This window comes from Haemorhous mexicanus, chromosome 1 (assembly GCF_027477595.1).
Source record: "Haemorhous mexicanus isolate bHaeMex1 chromosome 1, bHaeMex1.pri, whole genome shotgun sequence".
In the NCBI taxonomy this organism is placed as follows: domain Eukaryota; kingdom Metazoa; phylum Chordata; class Aves; order Passeriformes; family Fringillidae; genus Haemorhous; species Haemorhous mexicanus.
The window spans coordinates 32,763,907-32,788,849 of record NC_082341.1 but is presented as its reverse complement, the minus strand read 5'-3'; the positions used below and the strand labels follow the sequence as shown (position 1 = coordinate 32,788,849).

Below are 24,943 nucleotides of genomic sequence, written 5' to 3'. Positions count from 1 at the left end.
ACAGGTGACTCCCACTGTCCAAAGGGATATTCCAGACCGTGTGACATCATGTATATAAAGTGGGGGGATGAAGGAAGAGGAGGGGGACATTTGGAGTTTGTCTTCCCAAGTACATGTTGGGCCTGATGGGGCCCTGCTCTCCTGAAGATGGCTGAACACCAATCTGCCTTGTGAAGCAGTGACTTCCTTGTCCTGCTTTTCTTGTGTGTGCAGCTTTTTCCTTGCCTATTAAACTGTCTCTATCTCAACCCATGAGTCTTCTGGCTTTATCCTTCTGATTCTCTCCCTGATCTCACCGGTGGGGCAGTGAGGGAGTGACTGTGTGGGGCTTGGCTGCTGGCTGGGGTTGAACCACGACAGGGTGAGAAGCATCAACAGGCACCAACTGGGTGTAACTATGCCCAGTCTGAGAACCAGGAGACTGTCTGATCACTGGAGCAGAAAGGCTCTGGAACAGCTCTTTGGTTGGAGGCCAGAAGCTAACTTTCAAGTGAGTATGAGGAGAGTTGGTTCTCTGTTCTTCTGCTCTGACGTCAGTCAGGAAAACTGTTTGCTAAGTTTAATGTCTGTAAAGCTGGACTTGCACACATTGTTGAGGTTGTGCTTTTTACTGCCATGACTGACACTTGCTGAGTATCACATGCACTCAAATGAAGTACTAGCAATTTCAGGGAGTTCACACAATGGAAAACGTTGTTCATGCTGGCAGGAAATGCACCTCGTAGATCCAATTTACAAGGTTTGAGCAATATAATTTATTTTCCTTTGAAGCTAAATGCAAAGGTATCTATCCCATGGTCTTCCAGATAATAGCTCAGTGTCTTACCTTCTGTGTTCATGGTCCCAAAATAATTAAATAACTTGGCATCAGCAGTTTTTGTGCACTACTGTTTCTGAATTTTTTTCCTCTTGTGTGCAATCAAAGGAAAGGAATAGCAAAACTAATACTAATAAGAGAAACTGGGATCCTAGTCTCAGAGCAGAAAGCATGACAGTCATCAAAGATTAAAGAATCTCTGTGCAGATCCTCTGAGAAAAGAACAGGGACCTAACCTCTGGATTTGAAGTGCTTCATGCTGTGTGCAATACTTGAAGGAGAAAGAAGAACACAAGAGGTATGCCTGGGCCTCACCCAGAGCCCAGAAAGTGAGCAGAAACTTTGGTTGCAATAGACAATAGTCTTCCATCTGCATCTAGGTGAGACTCTAAAAAGCTGAAGGACCCATGGGTCTGGAGTATCTCTGCTAATTCTTTGTGCCCCACAGGAGGTTTCTGTCTCTACTGCTCCAGGCAGAACCCCTCAGTAGCAATCTGAATAACCAGGTCTGCATCAGCAGGGAGGGATAATTTGGCCTGCAGTGCACGGAATTCCAGTGTTGCCCAGTGGCTGTATTGCCCTCTGCCAGCTGAACAGCGTCTGGCTGCCAGATTCTGCAGAGACCTGTATCACATCTCTATAAACATGCTTTCTAAATATGGTAAACCTCCATGTACTCTGATGTTTTTTGCCTTAAGTAATAAAAAAAAAATTAGGACTAATTTTTTTTTTCCATCTGACTGCCTTTTAGATAAATACTAAAGTCCCAGAACGCTGGGACAAATGAGTAATAGTCACCAATGAGGGGGAGGAGGATAAATGTTATAAAACAGCATCTGGTATGTATGAAACCAGCAGAAGACTAAGAAATCCAGAATCTCCAATTGCCAGTTTGTTCAACTTCTCTTCTTAAGGGAAAATACTACTATTAAAAAAAATCAGAATAACTTTCTCTTGAAAGCCTTGAAGTTTCCTCTCATTTCCGTGGCAGCATTAAGTTACTACTGGGAAAATGTCCTTGTCTGTGTAAAGAAGAAACTCAGTGACTCTTTATTCCCTGTTTCTCTAGTGGTCTCGATGTTAATTTTACTCATCCACCACACAGTGACCACTTGACATTCGAAATTGGCTCTCAAATGCAGTAAGCCCGGGAGCCAGACCAAATGCAAGTGAGCCCTCACAATTTCCCTGGAGCTAAGTGAAATAGACAAATAAAACTCAAATCAACAGCAAGAAAAGCAATTTTAATACTCATGATGAATGTTAATATTTGGAATTCAGTGATTGCCAAGCCCACAGATCCTACTGTGGCAGGTAATGCACAAAACAACACACAGTCACAAAAGACAGGGTTCCTGAGAGTCTGCATTTTTGGCTTTTGGGTCTTTTTTGAGCAACATATGTTGCATGCCTTCTCTATTTCTTTGGTGTGCATGGGTGCCCTCTGGGACAAATCAGCAGTGTTGTGGAAAGAGGCTGTGAAGCCATGTTATGTTATCATGTCGTGTTGTGTATAGCATATAATGTTCACAGCTATACACTATGCATGGTCGTTCATAGCAGCCACAGTAAATCTGTGCATCTTTTTAATGTTTGCTGCCTGGTTCATCCTATTCAGCTTTGTACATTTTAGACCAGGTCAAACTTCTTTTGACCATTCGGCACAGGAACTCTCTTCCTCAGTGCCCAGCTGGAGGATATTAATTCCTTTTCAGTTTTTCACCTTCCCATTTTGACTTCCTTCTGCCCAACCACCTGCTTTGCCAACATGGAAAGACTACAAGCCCTCCTGCTCTCTCTCTGCCCTCATCTGAATAAGTAAACAAAAATCAATATAGCAGTTTGTAAGAAGAAAAAGAGTAAAGGCTGCTGTGACAGCAGGTCTGCTTTCCCCCACAGCTGTAGAGGTCTTATTACCATATAAATGGTGAGTTGCAATCAAGGTTGCTAAAAGTACTGCAAAAATTAATGAATTTTGCAACACATATGATATGCTTCTACCTCAGAGGTATCCAGAAGGGCTCTGAAGGGAATCTAACAAGGCTAATTCTAGCTGGGAAGCCAGACAAGTCATGGAAGACCCAGTAACCATGGTCATGTGAAAAGAGGCCTGGGCAGCCTAGGGAGATAAGAATTTAGAAATACCAGCAAGAAAGCACATGAAAAGTGGTGCCAAGAGCTTCCATAATACCAGCCAGTAAGTGCAACAGGACAACAGCAAGGTTTGCCAAAGCACTGTCAGTGGGATAGAGGCTCCTCAGTGGTGACCAAGAATAACATAGAACATACTGGCATAAGGACAGAAATTACATCATGGGGAGGGCTGCTGGAAAGAAGAAAGCTCTCAAGGACAGATTTGTTTTTGTGCATGAAGAAAGATGTTTCTGAATTTCAAGATAGATAACTCCTGCCCAGGACTGAAGATAGATGTGCACAGTCATCAGAAGAGTTAGACAGATGAATGCAATAACTTTGCAATGTGCACAACTTGTGCTGCTCACGCCTCAGCCACACAAATACTGATAAATACATCCGTCTGCTGAAGAAGCTCTTTGCAAAACTTATTTGTCATTTCTTAGGCTCAAACCACAGGACAAAACTTGTGTCTCATAATGAGCCTTTCTCTTTGTGGTCCATATACATGCTGGCTCACTAACCAGACTAAGATTGCTTAAACATGAGACATCATTGCTTGTCTTTGAGTTCAATAGGGATGCAATAATTATTTTTACCTAATAATTAAAGGAAAAAAAATCAAGCTGGAAATCAAAAGACAATCCCTTTCATTGCACCACTGGAAACATTATTATGAACTGTCTTTACAAAACCACGGGAAAGAGCAAGCTGAAAGAACACACATTTTGGTAGAGTTTTAATTCAGACCATATAATTTAATTCTGAATTACAATAGATCAAAGGGAAACTGAATTAAAGAAAATACCTGTTGGATTATGCAGAATGGAGTTCCTCTTCTTAATAGCTCTGAAAAGATTACTGTATCATGAAGCTCCATCAATCAGAAAACCCAAAGAGCAAGGATAAATCGAAGGTTAAGTGCATGTTGCTGAGGAACACCCTAACCACCTTCCTTTTATGATTATAAACCAGATGAGTTTGTGTTGATGGATCTATTAAGAACAAAAAACCAGCAATCTATATTCACACAGAGGCTTTCTGCCCATACATTTCCCCCAATGTGTTCAACCACATTGTATCTTGCCATCTCAGATAATGAGCTGTCACTATTTCTCTGTGTGTGTTGCTTTTCTAACAGAAAGAATGACCTTGTTCTCAAAAGACTGGTTATTACTTTTTTCCTAAACTTTTCTTTAGCACAGGAAAACAGAGCACACAGATATTTTCTCATTGTTTCTGTGTGACAGAAGAGAAGAACAAAAGGAAAGGAAACAAAGCCCTAAATCCATAAGAAGAACAAACTCCTTCCTCATGTAACTCCAGTGAAATAATGTAATACAGCCCATGGATGCACCCAGTCCATGTTTTTTACACGGGAACAATAGAAGTCCTAAATATTTCATGAATCTCAAACCAGGCAACATCTATACAACAGGACTCAAGATGGAGATTTTAGTCTGGAAGAGAATTTTATTTTTCGTAATTTATGTCTTTTTTATTGCAGGGTCTGGAGATTGCACATCTTCAGGTAGACACACAGTTACTTTCTAAATTAAGAGGTGGTCTGAGTTAGATTTCAGTGGAAATTGGAAGAGGCCACACATGCATAGGAAACATGCTGTTACTAAACAATGTGCTATTACATCATGGAAACACTAGAAAGGTATACCATCAACATATTCCAGGTGTCTAATTTTTCCTTAACTGAATTGATGCTGCAGGCTGTTTGGTGCCTTTAGTTCAAAAATTGCGCTCTTCAAAATGACAGGCGCTGCTAATTTTTTCTTAAAACTGGGATTTCTAAAATCAAACTTTTATAAAATCTGAAACCCAAGGAATTGCTAAATGTTATTGTTAAACTCTACTCACTTGCAAACTGATATATACCCTCTGGCAATGCCTGAACTCCCATACAGCAGCGACTTGGAGCTACATTAAACAATACTATGAAAACTAAAACTACTTCTGCTGCTTTTCATTGACTTTGATGCTGGATACTGACTAAAAAGTCGTTGCTTGAGCTTTCATTGTGTAGGCAGCATCTCCTTAAGCCATTGTCAGTCTGTATAGCTGCAGTCAACAGCAGAGGCAACAGGAGCCCTCCCTGCTGTAGCATCACACAGGCCAGTTCTGAAAGCAGCTTTCAGGGTGTTTGGGTCATGCTGCTGCTGATGGTTTGGGAAGCCTTCAGTGGATACTGTCCTTACTAAACGTGATGTTCTGCAGCCTCTCTCACGCCCTTTTGTTCAAGGTGCTATGTACCACTCTGATCGGTTATGCTGCCTCAAGTTCCAATCTGTGGATAGCATTCCTAACTTTCGGGATGTCACTTAAGCTTGTGTTCTTACACATGCTTCCGCTCTTTTTTAATGCTGTATGAATGGTATTCATGAAGAAAAAGGTTTCTGTTTCCCTCCAGTCGAGAAAAGCACCGAGTTCTGAATGGAATTGAGAAGCAGCTGATCAGTTCTGGGCATGTGAGTCTGAGTAAAGAAACCGGGGTGGTTCTTCCCGCCCCCCTCCATTTCCCCTAAGCGTAGATAAAATCGCACTTTGTAAGTAAAGATGGTGTGAATGGTGTTCCAGGTCACATCCCGTCTACCTCCTCGCAAGCAGTAACAATTTCTGAAAGCTTTAGCGCACACATTAAGGGTTCATGGAAGCCGTCCAGCGCGCTTCTAACGGCTTGGATCTAATTAGTCATTCAAGACGTTTATTTTTAAATAAGGTATAGAGAAACACGATAATTTTAGGATGCCGGTTCAGGGAAGCAGTCGCGGGGGAAGGCGGGGAGGGGTGGTTCTTCCACGGAGGTGCTCTTCCCCAGGCGGGCGGCGAGGTGGGGCGCGGGAAGCGCTCCCCGTGAGCGGGAAGTGATGCCCGCAGGCTGCTGTGGATGCGGCGAACCCCCGACAAACCCTCTCCGCCGGCGCTGGCTCGCACTTCGCCCCTGCGGCGCGGGGAGCCGCGCCCTCGGGACCAGGCGGCTCAGGGAGCCATCGCTCCCGAGGCTCCCTCCGGGTCGCTGCGGGATTAGCTCCGCGCCTGCCCTGCCCTGCCGTGCCCGCAGCCCGCCCCAACTGCTTAAGGCGGGCTCGGGGGCTCAGCTGCGGCTTAGCCCGGGGCTCCTGTCCCCGGGTCCCCTCGGGACCGCTCCCCACCTGTCCGCGGGCGCTGCCCGTGACGTCATGGAAACACCCCTGCCCCCGCCCCGCGGCCGGGAAGGCGGGCAGCGGCAGCGGCGGCGGCAGCGGCAGCGGCAGCAGCTCCGGGCGGCGGCGGGGCGGGGGCAGCGCAGGCTCCTCCCGTTGGCCGGCACGGCCGTCAGTCGAGGCGGCGGTCCCGCCGCCGGTCCCGCTCGTGGGTGTTCCCTACCAGCCGGAGCGAGCACTCACCCGGACCGGCCCTTTATGCTGGCTGTCGCTCCTGCCAGGCTCCTTCCTTCCTCGCTCCAGCCTGCGGGGCGCCGCTGCCCGGGGGCCATGGCGGGGGCGCCCGGCGGGCCGTAGGTGTGGAGCTCAGGTGGGTGTCCGCCGTAGGGATGGGATGGCATGGGACGGGACGGGATGGGGCGGGCTGGCGGGGCGCAGCCTGGCGGGGCTGGCGGCGGTGGCCGCTCCCCTCGCTGGAGCGCTGCGGGACGAGCCGGGGCTCTGCGGGACGGGACGGGGCGGGCCTGGGGGCGGCAGCCGGCGAACTCGGCACGCGAGAAAAGTGTCGCTTTGGAGCCCAGCAAGCGCCTTTCACACCCGGCTGGCAGCGAGGGCGCCCACGGCTGCCGGCCGGTGCGCGGGCGGGCGGCTGCTGCCGGTGCAGCGCCTTATCCAGCCTCCTCCTGCGGCCCTGGGGGTCTCCGGGAGCGCTGTCACAGCCCCACGAGGCTGTTCCGGAGCGACTGCCAAGTTAGACACCGTCCCTGCTCCCGGAGGGTGCTGCTGAGAGGGGTATTTCCCTGCCGGTGCGCTCCGTGTGGCACCGAGCCGGAGCGAATTCAGGTGAGCCGGGACGCACCGGGCAGCCGCTGCCCCGGGGATGGGCTGGAGCCGCTCTCCCCGCGGCTGCTGGCTCTGGGGGATCGCCCGGCAGCCGGCTGGCTGTGAAATCCCTGGAACTTCAGAAATCTTGGGCGTGTTTGCAAAGCCATCGATCGCTGCTCAATCTGTGGTTCTCTGTGCTCATGTCAAATAAAAAAAGAAAGCCACCATTACTACTACTATTATTATTATTATTATTATTATTATTATTATTATTATTATTATTATTATTATTATTTCTTACCTCTACCTTCTCTATCTAAAATAGGTTAATTAAATCCAGCTTGCTTCTAGGTTGATTTCATTTCCATTTGAGAACCAATTAGGCAATGTGAGCTTTTAAATACTCCATTATTTGAAAACTGTTTGGTGTACTGTACTTCACAGTTCAGTGACAGTGAAGTACTCTTCATTGAGACTGTTTTGTTTTTACTAGGAGGATATCTAGAACAGCTAGAGAAAAGGACATTTAATAAATGTAAGGTAATTTTCTGCAGTATGTTTTTGTCCTAGGCCGCTAATGATGGTAACCATGTTTTTCTTTCTCTGTTTTCTTGAGAAGGGACAAAGGGAACAGTTGCTTCATCCCTTGACTTTCATCGATTAATCACAGAGTTCAGAGTGTTTCACTCATAGAGTTCAGAGTGTTTCACTCTACTTAATTTCAGCAGAGCTTGTAAGTCCGGTTTGGGTATTTAAAGAGTGTGTTTTCATGGACATTTTCTGTAAAGCCCTGAGTAGCGACAGTTTTAATTTCCATGAGCTTTGGTTTTTTATTGTTTAAAATGCTTTTAAAAAGATATCTTTAAATAATACTCCCCAGTCTTCACTCCCAATAGATTTAAACTTGTTAATAGATTAATAGTTTAACTAGTTTTCCATTGAGGCTCCTATCCATTTTCAAAGCAGCAGCATTCACAAGTCTTGATTCTCTTTTCTCTTTACTCTTATATTGCCTTCCCCACACATTTCATTAGGCCCACTTATGTCATCTCTTTTGTAATTTTGTGCAGTATCTGGGTTTGCATGCAGGAAGGGTGGGAAGGAACTTCTAGGTGTTGGAGATGTTCTCTGTGTGTGCACTGAACAGTTGTGGTTGTGCTGAAATTATTAGTATGCTCACCAAGGACAGGAAATGATGGTAAGGCTCTGCTGGAGTCTGCCTGTTGCAACACTGTGTGTGGCTAGCTCATTCACTGTTGCAAATGTATTTTATACAAAACCTTATTTGTGTTTTTTTAAGTAGATATGTGTACATTGTTGTAAAGAATTGGGTCTTGTTCAAACTACATCCATTATAAACAGATGCGTGTCAGCTTCATTCCCTCGTTTGTTGCATTCTCTAGATCTTGTTACATACTGAGGAGAAAACAGAGTCAAACATGGCATTTCCCAGACCTTATGGTTTCTAATTGTAAAGCTGAGTTTTCAGTTTCTACAAATGGTGCTCTTAGCTACCAAATGAGAAAAGCCTCTCTAGAGAAAAGGTAATTCTTATCTAAAGTACTAATATGTTTTAGGTTTAAATTGGATTTGCTGCAAAGTGCATTTCAAAACCATGCAGTGATGGACGAGGCAGCAGAGTGAGTATGTTACCATGCATGGGGTATTTTACATGTCAGAAGCAGTGCACTATCTGTATCAGCATATTTTGATCTCATTAAATTTAATCTGCTTTAGTACAGGTAAGATTTGACCTATCGAATTAGCAAAGTTTTGCTGGTAACAGGCTGTGGTATAGATACTGTGATGCACTGCTAGTAAGGTAGGAAAGAAACTTCTAGGAGAATCTAATTGCTTTTTTTCTGTATCAAGTTTCAGGTAATAGGATGCAGATACACTGAGATCTGACTAACAACTCTCTGGGCCTGGACTAATATGTTTCCAAATTTACCCTGCTCTGCTCTTTGAGATGCTGGATTTGCATGTCTGTTTTCTGCATTAGTGATTATGTTCAAACATTATACTTTGGGGGGCAGACACTTTTTTTAGGCTCCTGCAGCTGTCACTTGTGCAATGTCCTTGAATACTGTGCTTTGAAATACATACATCATTGCTTAAGGTTGTCATTTATCTGAAGGACAAGTAGGTTTTGGGTATTGTAACATTCTGTCTTGTTATGGATGGGACTTGTCTTTATTCTACTAACATAACATGTATCTCCTCCATGTTAATTTCTAATTACCTTAGAGGGAGGTTTTCTGTCTGCCTTCAAGGCTGAGTGATGTGGGTGTTGAAGCTAATGACTATGATAGCCTAGGTAAAATTGTAGGCATGATAGTTAAGAAAAGCACAGCTCTGGGTCTGACCCTGGGAGGCAGGATATCTGTAACTCCTTCTTAAAATCTGTTTTACTTGTTACTCGTGCAGAGTTCTTGAAGATGCTTGTGGCTTTCACATAGGGTATGTGTTCAGAAATAGATTCTGTTATATATGAAGTTATGACATGAATGAACAGCATTGGGGTTTTAGAATTCTGTCAGCATGAAGCTCATGCATGTTGTTGCAAGTCACTTGAAACATTTAAAAATAAAGTTGAGGACAGCCTCAGGTGGGGAAGAAAGCGGAGAACTTGAACAAATTCTTTCTGATTTTCTGTGTTCAGCTGTTGCAACTGAGATATTTTTTAAATGATCAGAGGTGTTGTGGCTGCTGGATTCATTTGTTTGTTTGGGGGGGGTTGGTTTTGTTTTGTCTTTTTCTAAAATACAAGTTCAGTGGCAAGTCTGGTACCTGCCTTGCTGCTAAAAGCAGCAAGGACTCTAGGAATGCTAGCTGAAACTGGGAAATGTACTTGGCCATTGCAGCTCAGCCTCCACTGTCCTGCCTGTCTGGTGTGCCTGACTCAGTGCAAGCTCCTTAGGGTAGAGGTCACGTGTTGGTGTAAGGCACTGAGCACAGCAGGGCCTAATCCTATTTCAGTGTCTGGGCACTCCATGATGTTAACCATGAAAGTAAAGAAATAAACTGCTTTCAATCTGGCAGGTGCTGAGCAGGTTTTGCAATGTCTGTTTGCTATTTGCTAATGATTCTCAGTCTTTGAATGCAGGCTATTCTAGACATGCCCCTGGAATTCTGGAAAATAAGTACTGATAAGCAAGACTTGACAGGAATCCCTGTCATGTGCAACAGGAGGAACAAAAAGAGAGAACTGACTTTCACTGACATCTAAGCCCTAAGCTTAGGGAGTACACTGAGAGTTGCTGTGTGCTCTTAGAGATATCTCTAAACTAAATAATGGAGATATCTCTAAACTAAATAATTGTACATCTGGCTGTGAGACAGACGTCCTGACAAAAAGATAGTGTCTAATAGCATCTGGTAAGTCACAGGAGAAAGGCTGCAGATAGGATGTTTTATGTGTCTCTGTTGTTTGTCAATATTGTAACTGCTTAGGCTGAATGTGAAAACTTGTCCTTTGAAGTCATTGAAAAGCATACTAGGCAAGCTTGGCATTCCTTGTGCAGCCATGAGGTGTGTGTATGTATCTGTGGTTTTAGATTTGTCATTTTCAAGTCCAGTTGTTAAAATACAAGTACCTGAACTGAACATTTCCTCTCTAGTCTTTAAGTTGTGGGCGTTTGATACCTGAATCATATTTAGTTTGGCAAACACAGCTGCTGCCATGTCAACACTTAATTATTTCCTTCTGAACATTTTCTTTGGCAATTATATTAACAGGAGTGTACAAACAAATCTCCCTTTCCTCTGCTTTCCAATGTAATGCATAGGCTGAGAATTAATGACATTTTTCTTTTGATTCAGCTTTACATATTAGCAACTTTTTAATTGAATCTTCAATTCAGAATCTTCAGATTCTGTCTCCATGCTAGTTGAACTTAATCCTGAAAAAATCACAGCAAAACCATGGTAGTATGTGGTGCTACAGTTGTCATGAGGCAGTTGTATGTAATTGCTGTACTTAGAACAAAGACAGTAACAATACAAAGGAGTAAAGGTGAGAAACTCATCCTTATTTGTATTTCTGTGTTTACTGTAGTGGTATGTGTTGAATTTCAGTAGTGACTTTTTTATTATCATTAGGAAAAAAACAAGTATTGGGCTTTCTGGCCATTCTGTGTATCCTCTGATGAATGCTTTCAGAGTAAAAATCTGAAATAGTTCCCTTACTGAATGTAGTCATACTTTTCTCCCATCTTAATTGCAGCCAATTCTTTTATTATGGCTCATGATGATACTGCAGAGTCTGTTATCACACTGTAATCTCCTATCTCTTGTGCCAGTCACTTGGGTCACTTTTAGGTCACTTCTCTCTTATCTGATGCCACTCTCACGATTCTGGAGGCTTTTTCCTAGTCAGAGTGAACACTTTTTTACTGCTCCAATTTTAGTCTGTTCCACTTTCATATAGCTGTTGGTGAAAATGAATGAAGCTCCTGGTGTTCATAGTTCTGATAAGGAGCAGCTGTGTGGATACACTCCATTTGCTTCCCATGTACACTCTGCCCAGAGAGTAGCTAAAACCCCTGGAGAGACAATTTCTGAACAGCCTGGCAATCAGGGAAAGAACCATGTGTGCCAGAGACTTTATCCTTCTCAGTGCACAAGCCCATCTGTGTCACTGTTAATTCTGCTTGTTACAGAAGGTCAAGTCCTGCCCTTCAAGTTTTCATGTGAGCAGGGTAGGATATAGGTCTCTGGTACTACTTTCTTCCATCTTGCCGGTCACACATGTTAAAAACATTTTCTTGCCATGTCTCCCTCTTCTCCAAGATAATTGCTTTGTCAGCGTGCTTAGAAAAATAGCCTTGAGGAGGGATAGAGTTACTTCATGCTCATAGTTGCTGAAGGGAAATACACAATTCTTATTTTTACAGGACTTTTTCCGTCCTGTCTGCAGTGACAACACATGGCTTTGAGACCAGTCTCGCTAAGTGTGTCTGTCAAAAAGGTTCTGGTGCTACCTCAGGCTGTGAGGCATAACCGTGGCATCTGCCCCGAATAGGATGTGGAATGCATCTTGCTCCTACTGGCAGCTGAGACTACATTGGCTGTAACTGTGCTGCCAGAGAAGAAGTTTGTTTAATAGTCTGATAAAAAAGTGTATTCTGAAGGAGGGTAAATGATTCTATCGTTTTTCAATAACTCTTGCTTGTGACAAATACAAGTGCTGAGATACCCTACAAAGCTTTGACAGCATAAAATCTGAATTCAAGTGCAATTTATGATGGGAGGAAGGGAGGAAGTTTCACTATGAACATGATTCAGTCACTGACAGTCTCGTATACCTTAAAAAAGGAAACAGCAAGTGTCTGTTAATCTTCTGTGGTAGTGCTTGGCTGATTTAAAATAACAATGTGTAAATCATCAGTAGCAACAGCGATCCTGAACACAGGCGAGTGATTGTGTTCTGAGTGTTTGGGAGAAGATGAAGTGAGCTCCAAAGGAAGTGGGCTACTGAGTCTCTGCTAGTTCAAGATGACTGATTAGGAGTTTGAGGTGGCTCTCTCAGGTTCACTCCCTGATACCTTGCTGCTTGCCAGGGGAAGGCAGGCTGGTACTTGCTGAGAGATGCCGTTCCACAATTTGGTAGCTGTGTGGGGTTTTCCCCCTTAATTGCGTGTATCTGTGTCTGTGCAGCATAGAGGCACGTGAGCTCTTAGTTCATGGGAAGTGTGCAGCCATTTAGCTAGCAGGTCCATCTCTTTAGCTGTGATTCACCACCTCCAAAGAAGGTAGGCCACCTAGAATGCATCAGGCTGTTTGGAGCTGACATTTTTGCTGAAAAATTGAAAGTATTTGCTCAATAAATAAGCAATATTGGAATAAAAGAACAAAAAAAAAAAAAAGAAAAAAGAAAGGTGTTAAGACCATGCCTGAAGAGAAGGCTTCTCCCTAATTTTTTTTTGCTAATGGGAGTAATTAATAGGACTCTGTGGTCTACCCTGGGAACTTGTCAGAACTCCATCTTACTTGCTGTTACTGTTAAATAGGGTTAGCTGAATCATTCAGAACAGCCACGTTCAGTTTCCTTAAAAGATAACGTTCTGATAACAGCTTTGTCACTTCTGAAGATATGTGAGAGGACCAGAGACAATGGGCATTGAAATGGGGGAGGTTCCGTCTGAACATCAGGAAGTTTTTCCTGCACTGAAACTGGCACAGGTTGCCCTGAGAAGATGCAGTCTCCCTCCTTGGAGATGCTCAGAAGCTTTCTGGATGAGATCCTGGATAACCCATTTCAGGTGGTTCTGCTTAAGGGGGGGGTTGGACCAGATGCTCTCCAACTGGGGGAGTCCCTTCCAACTTGAACCATTCTGTGATAATTTTACTAGGGTATTTTGAAGCTCAGTGTGGTGCAATTCTGCTTTTCAAAATTTAGATGAACAAATTAATTTTTAAAAGCCAGCTAGAGTCTTGGTGTTTTTTTCTAGTCTTGGCTGTGCCTTAAAGTCAATAAGCAACCTTGTGGTTGGGGTACAGGTCATCTCTCATACGACAGGCTGCATCCATTGTTGGAGTAGGCTTTCTGTGGAGAATTGGTGATGTCTGTCTGAGACAATTTGAGTTTTAAAAAGAGTTAGAGCTGCTGGGGCTTTCTAATTTGCTTGATACTGAAGTCAAGTAACAGCAATTTGTGTCTGAAGAGAGGAGAATCTTGGCTAGATCTCATCCTGTTATTGAACTCTAGTAGCAACCATGCTAGAAAAGCAGAGTTTATATTTCTTGTTTGCTTTCTGATTAAGGTCAAACAATGGAAGGAAAAGAGTTTAGGTGTTGGTCTGCAGGATTTTGTCATGTCTTGGCAAGAAAGATACTGGTTTTTAATATGGGAATTCAGTAGGTGTGCTCCTACTAGTGTCAACAAGTACTATTTAGTGAGTAGAATGATGGACAACAAAGATGTACCATGAACCCTCAACAAAGATGTATTGTGGACCCTCATTTGCCTTCTACTGTGGTATCTGTACCACTTCTAGGCTGAGAAAGCAGCCAGCTGGGTTTAGATTCCAGGAAAATTTCTGTGCCAAAAATACCGAGTCAAAGTATTATGATTGATTCTTGTCTTCCTTAACTGAATGCTGATATTGTTTTACTGAGTGACTTAACTAGGAAGTTAACAATTCATAGTTCTTACACTACTGCCACAGCTGCTGAAATTCAGGAAGTATAAAACACATTCATTCTTTCCTGTTTTTTAAAAAGAAAAAAAAAAAGGTATATCAGTGAGTTTGCTTGCAGATTTCTTACTGTCTTTCAAATCCACCAGTTTCAACTGTAAGACATTAAACCAGAAGCACTCATAATTATAACTTTATAAACCTCATAGAACTAAGGCTAACTATTAAATATATTAAATATCTCCCAGTGCTTAGAGAGTTTCAAATTGTTGAGGAAGGAGAACTTGCTGAGGGAGGGAAGTGCTACTGTGGATAAAGTAAGTTCTTGCCTTTAGCTGATAACCAGTTTGTTTTGTTGAAAAAAGCTTTTCTAACATCCTATTTCTTAGAACAAGAATACAAATGCTTTGCTGAAATCATGTTTTTTCACTCACTGAATAAATATGGAACTTCAGATTGAGAGATAAGAGATTAGAATTTTCCACAGGATGGCTGAATCATAGTCTTCTCCCCACACAGGGACACAATTTTACAGCTTATTTTCCCGTGTGTAATACTGTATTGTACTTTACTACTTCAAGTTCAGCAGGATCAATGCTTGCACTTGAAAATCAACAGCAGAGCCATTGCCAGGATAACACTTTCACTGATGACACTTGCTGTTTGTTTGCTTGTTTTTGAAAGAAGAAAAAGGAATTAATGTCAGGCTTTGACAAAATGGCACATTTGATAAGTATGGTTTATAAATTCTTTTTTTTTTCCTTTATTGCCAGAACACTTAAGTATACAATATCACTTTCTTCTGCCGTGTCATGTGTGTGCAATTGTTGGTGTACTGGTGATCCTTTAGAGATAATATTACATTTTAAAAGATCAGGTTTCAAGTAATGGGACACCATTGAGTATTTTTAAATGCATGCAAGTAATTCTTTCTACCAGAAAAGTTTAATAATCTGCTTTTAGTCCTAGTTGATTATGTTGATAAGCTGAGTAGGGAAAATGCAACTTCCCATTTATTTCTGGCTGTAGTGTCAGCCACCTCTGCTTTAAAGTGGTTTTCTTAATCTCATAGTAATTCGGTGCTAGGACAGTGGCTGTGTCTCAGTGACACCAAGTGACTGTTCTCACTTTGAGAGATAACAGCTTCCTATTTGAAGAGGCTTGGGAAATCTTGGTTTCTGGGGCACAGCTCAGCATTTGAAAACGTTGGTGTTTTCCTAACCATGGATGCCATTTCAGTCCTGGCATTCCAGACATGACAGTTCACGTGAAGCTACCAAACACTCCTTGTCAAATGAGTTTGCATTATTTACTTTAATATGAGTAGAATGCATGGTTAGCATAAACACACCCTTCTATTCAGTGCAGGATGAGAGCTGTTTGCTCAAATTTAAATAGTAGATCAGTCTCCAGAGCCCTTCTACAAAAGGATCATCTTTGCTTGCTGTTAAGTGAATTTTGTGTTCTAAGCTAAAAGAAAAAATGTTTGTCTCTTGACCATTAGAAAGATGCAATGCCTTTCTCACTATGGCCTGTCTCCCAGCATTCATATCTTGCAGAACTAGAATTCTTGAGGGATTTTCTTTCTTAATATCATTACTCAACACTCTGCAAGTGCATTGCTTCTTGATCTACCTTGTGATGGCTTACTTAAGAAGAGAGATAGTATAGGCTATGCATTTGTTGTGCATTAATTTATTGATAAAATCATTTCTTATATTAGTCCAGCATAATGCACTTAAAGCTGAGAGGAACAGTGGCATTCAGTAATGGAACCAGGGATGAAGGGCAGGGAAACAGGATTTTCTATTTTTTCTTAAATATTAATGTACAAAACTTAAATTCTTCTCTTTTGATTCTGGTTTACCGACTGCTTTTTTATTTCCTTGTGGGTTTTTTTGGCCCTTGAAGATCATGAGGGTGTTTTGAGTAAATACAGCCAAGTCATCTTATGAAGCTGTTTTGCCCAGTCTTTGAATGCCGCTGACACATTTGCATGCAAAAATGCTTTGTGAAATGTAGGAGGAGTGCAAAAAAAATTGCAAGGCATAGTGGGTTAGATTTGAGCTCGGATTGACTTTGAAGAAGGGAATTGTTCTATAATCTCCTACTTCCTCCTTGCATTGAGATTTTGAAGTGCTTGTTTCTCTGTGTCTGGGGAGTGTAGTTGTCTTTGGAAAGGCAAGGACATGCAAAGCATTGACATCAAATCAAGAAGAAAATATACATAACTTTCATTTTCAGAACTGATGCAATTGAAGCCACCTATTACTGGTAGCCTAAACATAGATTCTAAAACATACCATTTCCTTGATCTGCCACTTTTAAAAGTTATATTCCTTAAAAAAACCCCATAAAGACTCACAAAAACTTTGCACAGAAGAAACACATATAAGTGAGTAAAGATGAAGTAATTTCTTTTTATTAATGGAAACCTAAGAGTATTAAGGCAAGGTCAGTTTTCAGCCCAGATTAAATCAGCTATAATAACATTGGCAAGTGATGTATAAAGACTTCCTTGCTGAAGGTGGCTGTACTGGCACATAATACAACTGGAAGAGAATTCCTGGGTTCCTTTGTGCAGTATTTGCTGCAGTCAGTGCATTTGTATATTCTCTTTTGCAAAGTTCCCAAGCATCATCTTAAAGTAGTCAAAGCCTGTCTCATTAACAAATTATTTCGGAGTTTGTGTTTGGACTAAAGCTTTATTCCAGGATTCTGGCTAAAAGTACCCACAACCAGCTTGTATGGCCAGTTGGATAAAATTGGTATTTTCTCTCGGTATTTATGAGAGTGTTTGCACCCTTTGTAAAGTGGTTTTCTCTCTATTTGTGTAGGGGTGACTCTCTTTCTCCCAGTCAGTTTAGGAGACTTGCATTTAGACTTGGAGATGCAGGGAATCTTGTGATATGGCTGATTAGGTATGCTCATGGTACTCATTTCAGAACAATATTATGCTGTCAATCTTCCTTGCATAAACTTACATATATCTCACCTTAGGTGTCTTAGGTGCTATTTTTAAATTTTCTGATTAGATTAGATACTGGCAGTGCCTTTTTTTTGATGTTTCCCTACATGGCTCTGTAAGAAATGCCTTAATTTATGTAATGGGTAGCTCTGTTCTCTTTTCACACCTTCATTAATTTGGTAATGAGTTGATCAGAGAGGTACTCCATGCATGTGAGTGCCTTCCTCTCCTTGGTAGCTTCCCAGTGTCAGCAGAACTTGTGCTTGGCTTACTCCTTGGACCCTGACCTTGCCTCCAGGGCTGATAAACTGCAATCCATGTCACTGCTTCTGTTCATGTGGCTCCTCTCACCTGGTGTCCTAGTTGTTCAGTGCATCAGATGTGCACTATGCCTTTTGTCAGCAGCAACTTTTGGTAGACACCTCAATTCCCTTGTCAGTAGTAGGAATATTTAATAAAACTACCTCCAAGATAATTCTTGGCAACTTCTTCTGGTGATCCATGTCCAGCCTGATAGTTTTTTATTGTCTGTGGCCAGTCAGTCACTTTGCAATTCTTCTACCAAATAAGATCCTTCCTAACTTTTTTTAATGCAGCTGTTGTCGAGTCCAGATGTGATCTAAGATTTCTCCTGTCTGTTTTTAACTTTTTGTAAAAAGTTACTCTGTTACTGTTGACTGCATGGTAATGATTGTAGTAGGGCTGGTGTCTTTTTTCTTTTCTCCCCTTAGCTTCAGCTCTAAAGACAGGTATTCTGTTTGTTGTCTTGCCACCAGAGAATATCTCCAACTGGTTTTTTTTCTCTGTTTTAGAAATACAGATTGTAGGTTTTTAAATTATTTTCATTGGCTCAATGTAAAGTAGACACAAAAGCTTGAGAGTACATCAAAGTTTTATTTGCAACTGTGTGTACAATCTGCCTTTTTTTTTTTTTTTTTTTTGCAGAAATCTGCAGTAGTTTCATCTCTTTTTCCTCACACATGCTCAGGAAGCTGTTACTTTTAATTTCGTGCTGGTTTTCATAATTTCCAGGTCTGTTTCATAGTCTACATCCTATATCTATTTCTTTACTAAGAAATTTTCACTTCCAGGTTACTACTTCACATAGTTTCTATGAGGTGTTGAAGAATTTAGTTTCTACTATCTTTAAAATCAAAAAAACATTAAAGCTATATTAAGCTAACTTTATTCCTGTATTTTAATATCAGAGGTGCAACTTCTTTAACCAACTTGTTCTCTGCCTTTTGGGAGCTGTGGGGAAGTGCTTATCTGGTCGGGGCTATTTCATCTTTCAAGTTATCTACTGCATGCTGCATCCCATGAGGCGTCTCCAGATTTGTTTATGCACATTTAATGAAGCAGCAACTCAGCATTTTCAGTTTAGAGAGTCTGAACTCCTCAGTCTACATGACTACTTAAACTTCATATGAGTCAGAAGTTAATCTCTTGTAATGCCCAACTCACTGGGATATTTTTCATTCTAATAAAATAAAGTCTGTAGCAATGCTGGTTTGTTTGAATCTACTGCAGACTCTGAGCAAGACTGTCTTTAAGTGTGGTTGGTTTTGGATTGGTGTTTTTTGTTTTATTTTTGTTTTTACTCAGATTCTCTAAGTTCTTTTGCAATTGTGTGTTTGGAGTGTTGTTTTTTTTTTTTTTTTTAAATCTATCACAATATGAAGGGATGTATATTTGAACACCCCCTACCTCTACGGGCTTTTTTTGAATAGCATGTGCATTTCATTATGTTTTAGGCACTAAGATGCTGTTGTCCCTATTATATTTAATCTTGTATTTAATTCAGGTGTATTAGTTTTGTAGAGGAGGCCTCTTTTTTTGTAAGTACACAAATGCTTTAGAATGCTTTATCTTGTCATGCCTGTTTACCCGGGCAGACTGCTTGTCTACCTGAACCCTCTTCTAATCTGTGCTAGGACTTTCAGCCCTTTATCAAACAGATATAAGAGTCCTTCTTGGTCACATTCTCATTTTCCTTTACTTGTGCATCGAGGTTGGATGTGAGGTTGTGTGGGTGCCCAACAACTCTCCCTTCTCACTTTCATCTGTAACTCCCTCCCTGGGTGTGTCACCTTGCCCTTCATGGTCAGTGTCCTTGTCTCATAATTGTGAGTCCTTGAGCAGGAGAGTCCTGCTGAGTGACTGTGAAATGCTGTGATGTTTCACCCATCTTTCTCTCTGCTCATTATTTTAATGCCTCTTTATCAAGTCACTTGAGATATAGCTGGATCAATTGTTTGAAGTCCTGCCATGTAAATAATCTCCAGAGTCTGCCCCCCTCCTTAAGTAACTTTGTACACCCAGATTGAATATAACTTTGAATCAGCAGGGAAATACACAAAGAGCAAGGGAGAAGGGGAAAGCCAATATATGTGAAACTGTTCACTTAAATGTGACTTTTTATATTTTATAAACATAAAATGTGCCTCATGTTGAATTTAAGTGAGTATAAATTATTAACTGAAAGTTATTATATGTCATTTTCTTTCAGTCTCAAATACAGTAGTGGCTGTTGCCAAGGTTTATTGTTATTGCTGCAGCTAAGGCAAATTTGCAGGTCATCAGATGTAAAACATCTGGTAAATAAATAGATTCTGGAATTTGTCAACATCTTGGCTGGTCACATCTGTTTGATTTGTTTTTTTCTTTTTTTTTTGTTCAAGAAAATGTCTCTGAATAAACTTACTGTGATTAGATTGAAGCTTCTGCAGGATGGTATTTATTTATCCTGGTGGATGTCATATATTTACTCAGATGGATCTTCTTGTTTTAACATAATTGCTTTTGAATTAATGCTTTCATGACAGTTTTGTGAATATTTAGGCCACAATTGTCCTGACCTGAGGCTGATAATGCCTTTTTTTTTTTTTTTTTTTTTTGTGGCTTTTTTTATGCACACGTGACTCTTAAGAGGGGAAGGAGTTATACTGTACATGTTCAAATTTTGGAGAGGAGAGCAAAATCTCTTCAATATTACGGATGATGAGAAAACAAATTACCTTTTTGTGGTGTCTTTTCCCTCCTGCTAATGCCCAGATCCAGATTTAGAAGCACTGAGTGTCTGTCCACCGTGGCTGCATGCTTCCTTCCCGCTCTGATGCTGCAGTGGCGTTGGCTGATCTCCGCTGTTCCTCCCTCCTTTCGCTTGCATGGGTTTGTCACTTTTTTTCTTAAAAGGCAGCATGTGGTGTGTCCCTGCTCTCTGCACCTCACATGGTGGTTTCAGACGTGGGGAGAGGTTGCTTGGTGCTCAGGACTTGTGCAGCCCTGGCTGACAGGCTGCCTGCCCTGCCCCTGTCTGGTTGCTGCTGCCTGAGAGCGGAACAGCTCAGCTCGGACGAGCCCCGTGGAGCTCTGGGGCACTGAGCTCTGATTCATGGCAGCTAACACAGAGCTGCTGTAAGACTATATTAATCCACAGTACATGCGTGATGTTTTGTACACTTTGGGATTTTTTTAACCTTCGTTTGTTCCAAATAGTCTGTTGTGATCAGCAGAGTTTTAAAATAAAAGCGTGCTCTGTAAGAGTAACCAGATCTAGTACACAAAGTGCCTCCAGTACTCATCCCTATTTTTGATGCTATTTATCCACACTTTGGTTTGTTACTTCAGGAGGAAGACTCTTAATGGGAATGAGTGCTGTGATTCTGTGCTTTACCAGAGGTTGGTAAATTAAGCCTGTGCCTGCACTGACAGTAGGAAGCCTTTCTGTTCTGGGGCAGCTCAGCTAGCAGCAGAGCACAGATTTCCCAGTGCAGAACAGTGTCATGGAGGCAACATGACAGGAGGCCCGCTTTAAAACCTCTCCTAAACAGCAAACAGACATAGTTCCTTTAACCTGCTCTATTCAGCCTGCTCTGCACCTCAGAAATGGTAGGTCAGAGGGCAGAAAATCAGTGGCATACTACCTTTGGTCTTGTTCAGTGTAGTAGGTACTTCTTGGCAGCCCTCCAGGCAGTGTTTCTAAAGTGCTTGCACAGCTCTAACACAGCCAGTCCTGGAGTTTTACAGCTCAAGTGAAGGTCCAGGTATTATGGCATTTGGTAATTCACATGGTCTGGTAAATGCTTTATTTTCAGTAAGTAGCATTATTATTCTTTTCCCCACTCCGTAAAGGAGAAGGGGATGGATGAAACCAGAGAGAAAATAGTAAGATGATCAGATGACAGTTTGGGGGAGAGAAAACAAAGTTTGCAGTTCTGGCCTGAGGGAAAGTGGGAAGACTTGTCATTGCAGCAGTGGTTACTTTTAATTTAACTCCATGGATTGTAGAAAAACTGTGAGCACTTTAATTACATAATGACCTCTAAAATGAAGGTGAACAGAAATGCTGAATTCATAGAACACATTTCTAGCTGTCAGCCAAATTTTCTGAGTGAAACCCGTTATCAGCACAGAGAGAATAAAATGAAGCTTGCTATATGGAACTTTTCGTTACATTTTTTGAGATCTTTATTGGGTATTAGAAGGCAGAAGAGAGAATTTGTTTCATGCCTTTATCAGAGTGCTGCAGTCTCAGCTGTTCCAGCAGATTTTGGACCCTCTCCTGTAAGCTGTGCCAATCCAGTGGCTGCAGGGATGGGGCAGGCTGTGTGTGAGTGTGTAGCCTTGCTCCTCTTCCTGCCCCTTTCTGCCCAGCGAGGTGGCACAGGAAGAAGTGTGTGGGCACCACGGCAGCTTGCTGGCAAAGACATCATCTTTGACTGGAAGCACAGGGCAAGCAAGCCATTTTGCTAATAAAGCAGCAAAATGGCTTAGTTTGAAAAGGTATGCATGCTTCCATCACCTGCTGTAAGTGGAAGCAGAGTGGTGGAACAGGGAAACATTTGGTCTCTCGAAAAACAGGAGTTCTGAATGAGTGTTGGAGACTAATGTAATCATCCAAATGGTTTGCTTCCTGCCTCGCTGTGCTAACATGCCACTCTATGTGCCTGGGTGCTTCTTCTAACGAGAAGATTTTTCCCTCCTTGAAAGACAGAAAAGCTGAGGGGGTGCTATTAAATTCTGAAAGCTATATTTAGCTGGGAGCAATTAAAGCTAGCACTGTATAATGACACTTGAGATTAGCTTATCCATCAGGCAAACAGTAAGATTTTAATGTTTGGTTTCAGTCAGACTTGGCATTTCTGTTAACTTCTGCTTACATTCATTAAATTACACATTTTAGAAGGTGTGTCTGGTGCAGGTTGTTCTGGAGAAGTTCTTTGCTTGCTTACTGTTCCCACTTTGTTCCTACTTCCATTTTCAGTGCAAACCCTGCAGTCCCGTGTTGCTTTTGAAGGAGATAGTTCTGCTCTGCCCTCCAGTCAGCAGATGCCTGGTTTGCTCTTTTTCATCATCTTTATGCTTGCAGCATGTTGGTGCAGTGAAATGACTCTGCAAACACTATGGCTAAAAATTTGGCTTTTTCCTTCTTCAGTTATTAATGGAATTAATTTTCTACTCTAATTTCTCTCTCTAGTCATGTTGCTACTGGCCTTAGTAGAACTTGCTGTGGGCTAACTTTGAGAAGGGAGAGAATTGGCTGGTTCCTCCCCAAGAGGCCAGTTCTGCTTGATGCAGACTTACACCAAATTGCAGTCTATTGCCAGACTGAGTCTTTGTTACACTCATGGTAAGCTGTTCTGGAAACAGTTAGAAATATTAGTCCTTCCTTAGGACTAATACAGTACAAACCAGCTTAATTAATTGCTGTAGAATTGTTAAAAGGTCACTTAGTGCATGTTAATTCTTTTTTTTTTTTTCTCTTGGGTACCAGATAATTAATTTTCTCCATTCTGCATTAGATGAACATCCCTCTGTGATGCTCACATGATCTATAGCCATCCACTGCGAGACTGTTCATTGCTGAGTTTGTCCTTCCATTCCAGTGCATCAGGCTCTAGAGTTTTTCTGGTCTAATGTTCTTGAGTATGTACAACTATGGGTTACTTTTTTTATTACACAGACACAGAAAAGGTCAAAAATCAATCAACAGTGCCGTTAAGCTGATCTGGATTTCCCAGATGGTTTTAGAGTTTGCATACCTGTGTTGCAAAATATTCGGAAAAAAATCATATGAGTGCTTCTTTATGCTCACTGAGCAGGAGAGAGCTCTTGAGTACAGTGATTTGGGGACCAAGGGAGAACATGGACCCTTTTTTTGACCAGCAAACTGTTGGGGAAGTTTAATTTTGGAAGGAGGAAAACTTGATGTCTATGCAAAATTGTGGAAAGATTGTGGAACAGCAAAGGCATCACTTGGCTTTATGGGGTGCCTAAGTAGTTGAAACCTTGGCTTCCTGAGCTGCTGATGGCCTGAGGTGCCCAGTGAAGGATGCTTAGGCTGTGTCTCCTTATATCTGTCACTTTCCTTTAGGGTCCTTCTAGGGACCCTGTTACTTCAATATGACAGGTAATTTACTCCTAGTAACTAACATAGTTCTTTGTAACCTGTATCAGATAATTTTTTTCCTGTTTTTCTTACAGTGTTCATGCAAATAGCACCGAATTAAAGGCACAAATTTTTCAGATCTAGCTTGTTGGGGTTTTTTTTTTTGAAGGCTTTTTATAAGGTTAGTCTGTTGCCTTAACCATGAGAAGTTTTTAATATATGATTAGTTGGAAGTTTCAAATGTAGAACAGCTTAATTTTTGAGTTACTGGGAAAAATGCCAGCCATAGATTTGGGAAAGTCTGAGTAATAAAATCATAAAGCTGGTTCATCGCTCAAATATGTTGTTATTTCAGCTGCCTCTGCCCACTGCATGTTCCTACAGGCTAAAAATGTCAATAGGCTCTTATATTAATAGCTATTTTAGGACTCTAATCTTAAAAGGCAGTACAATGAAAGAACCTTAGATTAATCAAAAATATCAAAGTTGACACAAAAAGTGTTCTTTCTTACTCTAGTTTAAAAAACTTCCACCCTTAATACTTAGATGATTAAAAATACACAAGTTCATGTGTTGAATTATCCTAAAATTAAATCACAGATGTTTAAAGTACAAACCAGATGGGGACAGTGGCATTTTTGGGAATCGATATAGAAGAAGCAAGAAATTTAGTGTAAAATGTGAAATTAGGAGATATTAAATGTACACAGCTGATAGGAGAAGGCAAAAGTATAGCTCAAAACTCTGAGTTGAAAACAGGGAAAAGAATTTCCTTTTTCCTTGGAAAATATGCTAAGACTGTAAGAATAATATTAAATAAGGGCAGTAATGTCAATTCAAGAAATGCAGAAGAATTTAATTTCATTACTGAATTAAAGCTGTAGTTTGACAGCTGGAAAAGTAATAGCTAAGAAAAAGTTAAATTGTAACAGTAATCTAAATTCAAAGCTGTTGTCACAAGTAATTTGAAGAATTCTCTGATTCTCATTCTGATTTTGAAGAAAGATCAGGAAAGCCTCAGAGAAAGCTTAACAATGTGCTAGTTTTTATAAACAGTATGTGGTAGTCAGACACTGGTTTGTCTGGGGCTGATTGATTGCAGACTTTTGGAAAATTTATCATCAAGCTGATATGGGAACTGACTCGGGGCAATAGAAATTCAAATCTAATAATTGGAATGAAGGACCATGCAACCCATGAAAATAAAGGCAGACTAAACCATTGTTCCTTTTTTTAGCTCAAGTGGAGCATGTTAAACTTTGTCATAATTTCTTTTTGGTAGTGTTCACGTTTGTACAGAGAAGTCTTGCAGGCTGCTAAAACTGTAAAATTGGATGGTCTTCAGAAAAAGTGCATTTTACTAAACATCAAAGCCCATGTTAGTTGCTTCAAAGCAATGGCTGGATAATGTCACAAGTTTGTAAAGAGTAGTACCCTGGCATCTGTTTCTGTTCAGGATTCTTCTTTCTTGTTTTTGTGCTGACAAGATGTTTAGTTGGGTTCCCCACAGCCTCA

The 24,943-nt window shown here is 41.5% G+C and overlaps 1 protein-coding gene across 4 annotated transcripts in view; it reads left to right on the top strand.

The window, feature by feature from the left end:
* Window positions 1-6,264: 6,264 nt before the first annotated feature.
* OSBPL3 (oxysterol binding protein like 3) overlaps window positions 6,265-24,943 on the top strand; it is an 82,941-nt gene continuing 64,262 nt past the window's right edge. For 3 of the 4 annotated variants that reach the window (XM_059845048.1, XM_059845057.1, XM_059845040.1), the window contains exon 1: window positions 6,265-6,475. The gene's annotated coding sequence lies outside the window, so the exon portion shown is untranslated. The remainder of the gene's footprint in view (window positions 6,476-24,943) is intronic. The other variant, XM_059845065.1, reaches the window with a different exon arrangement.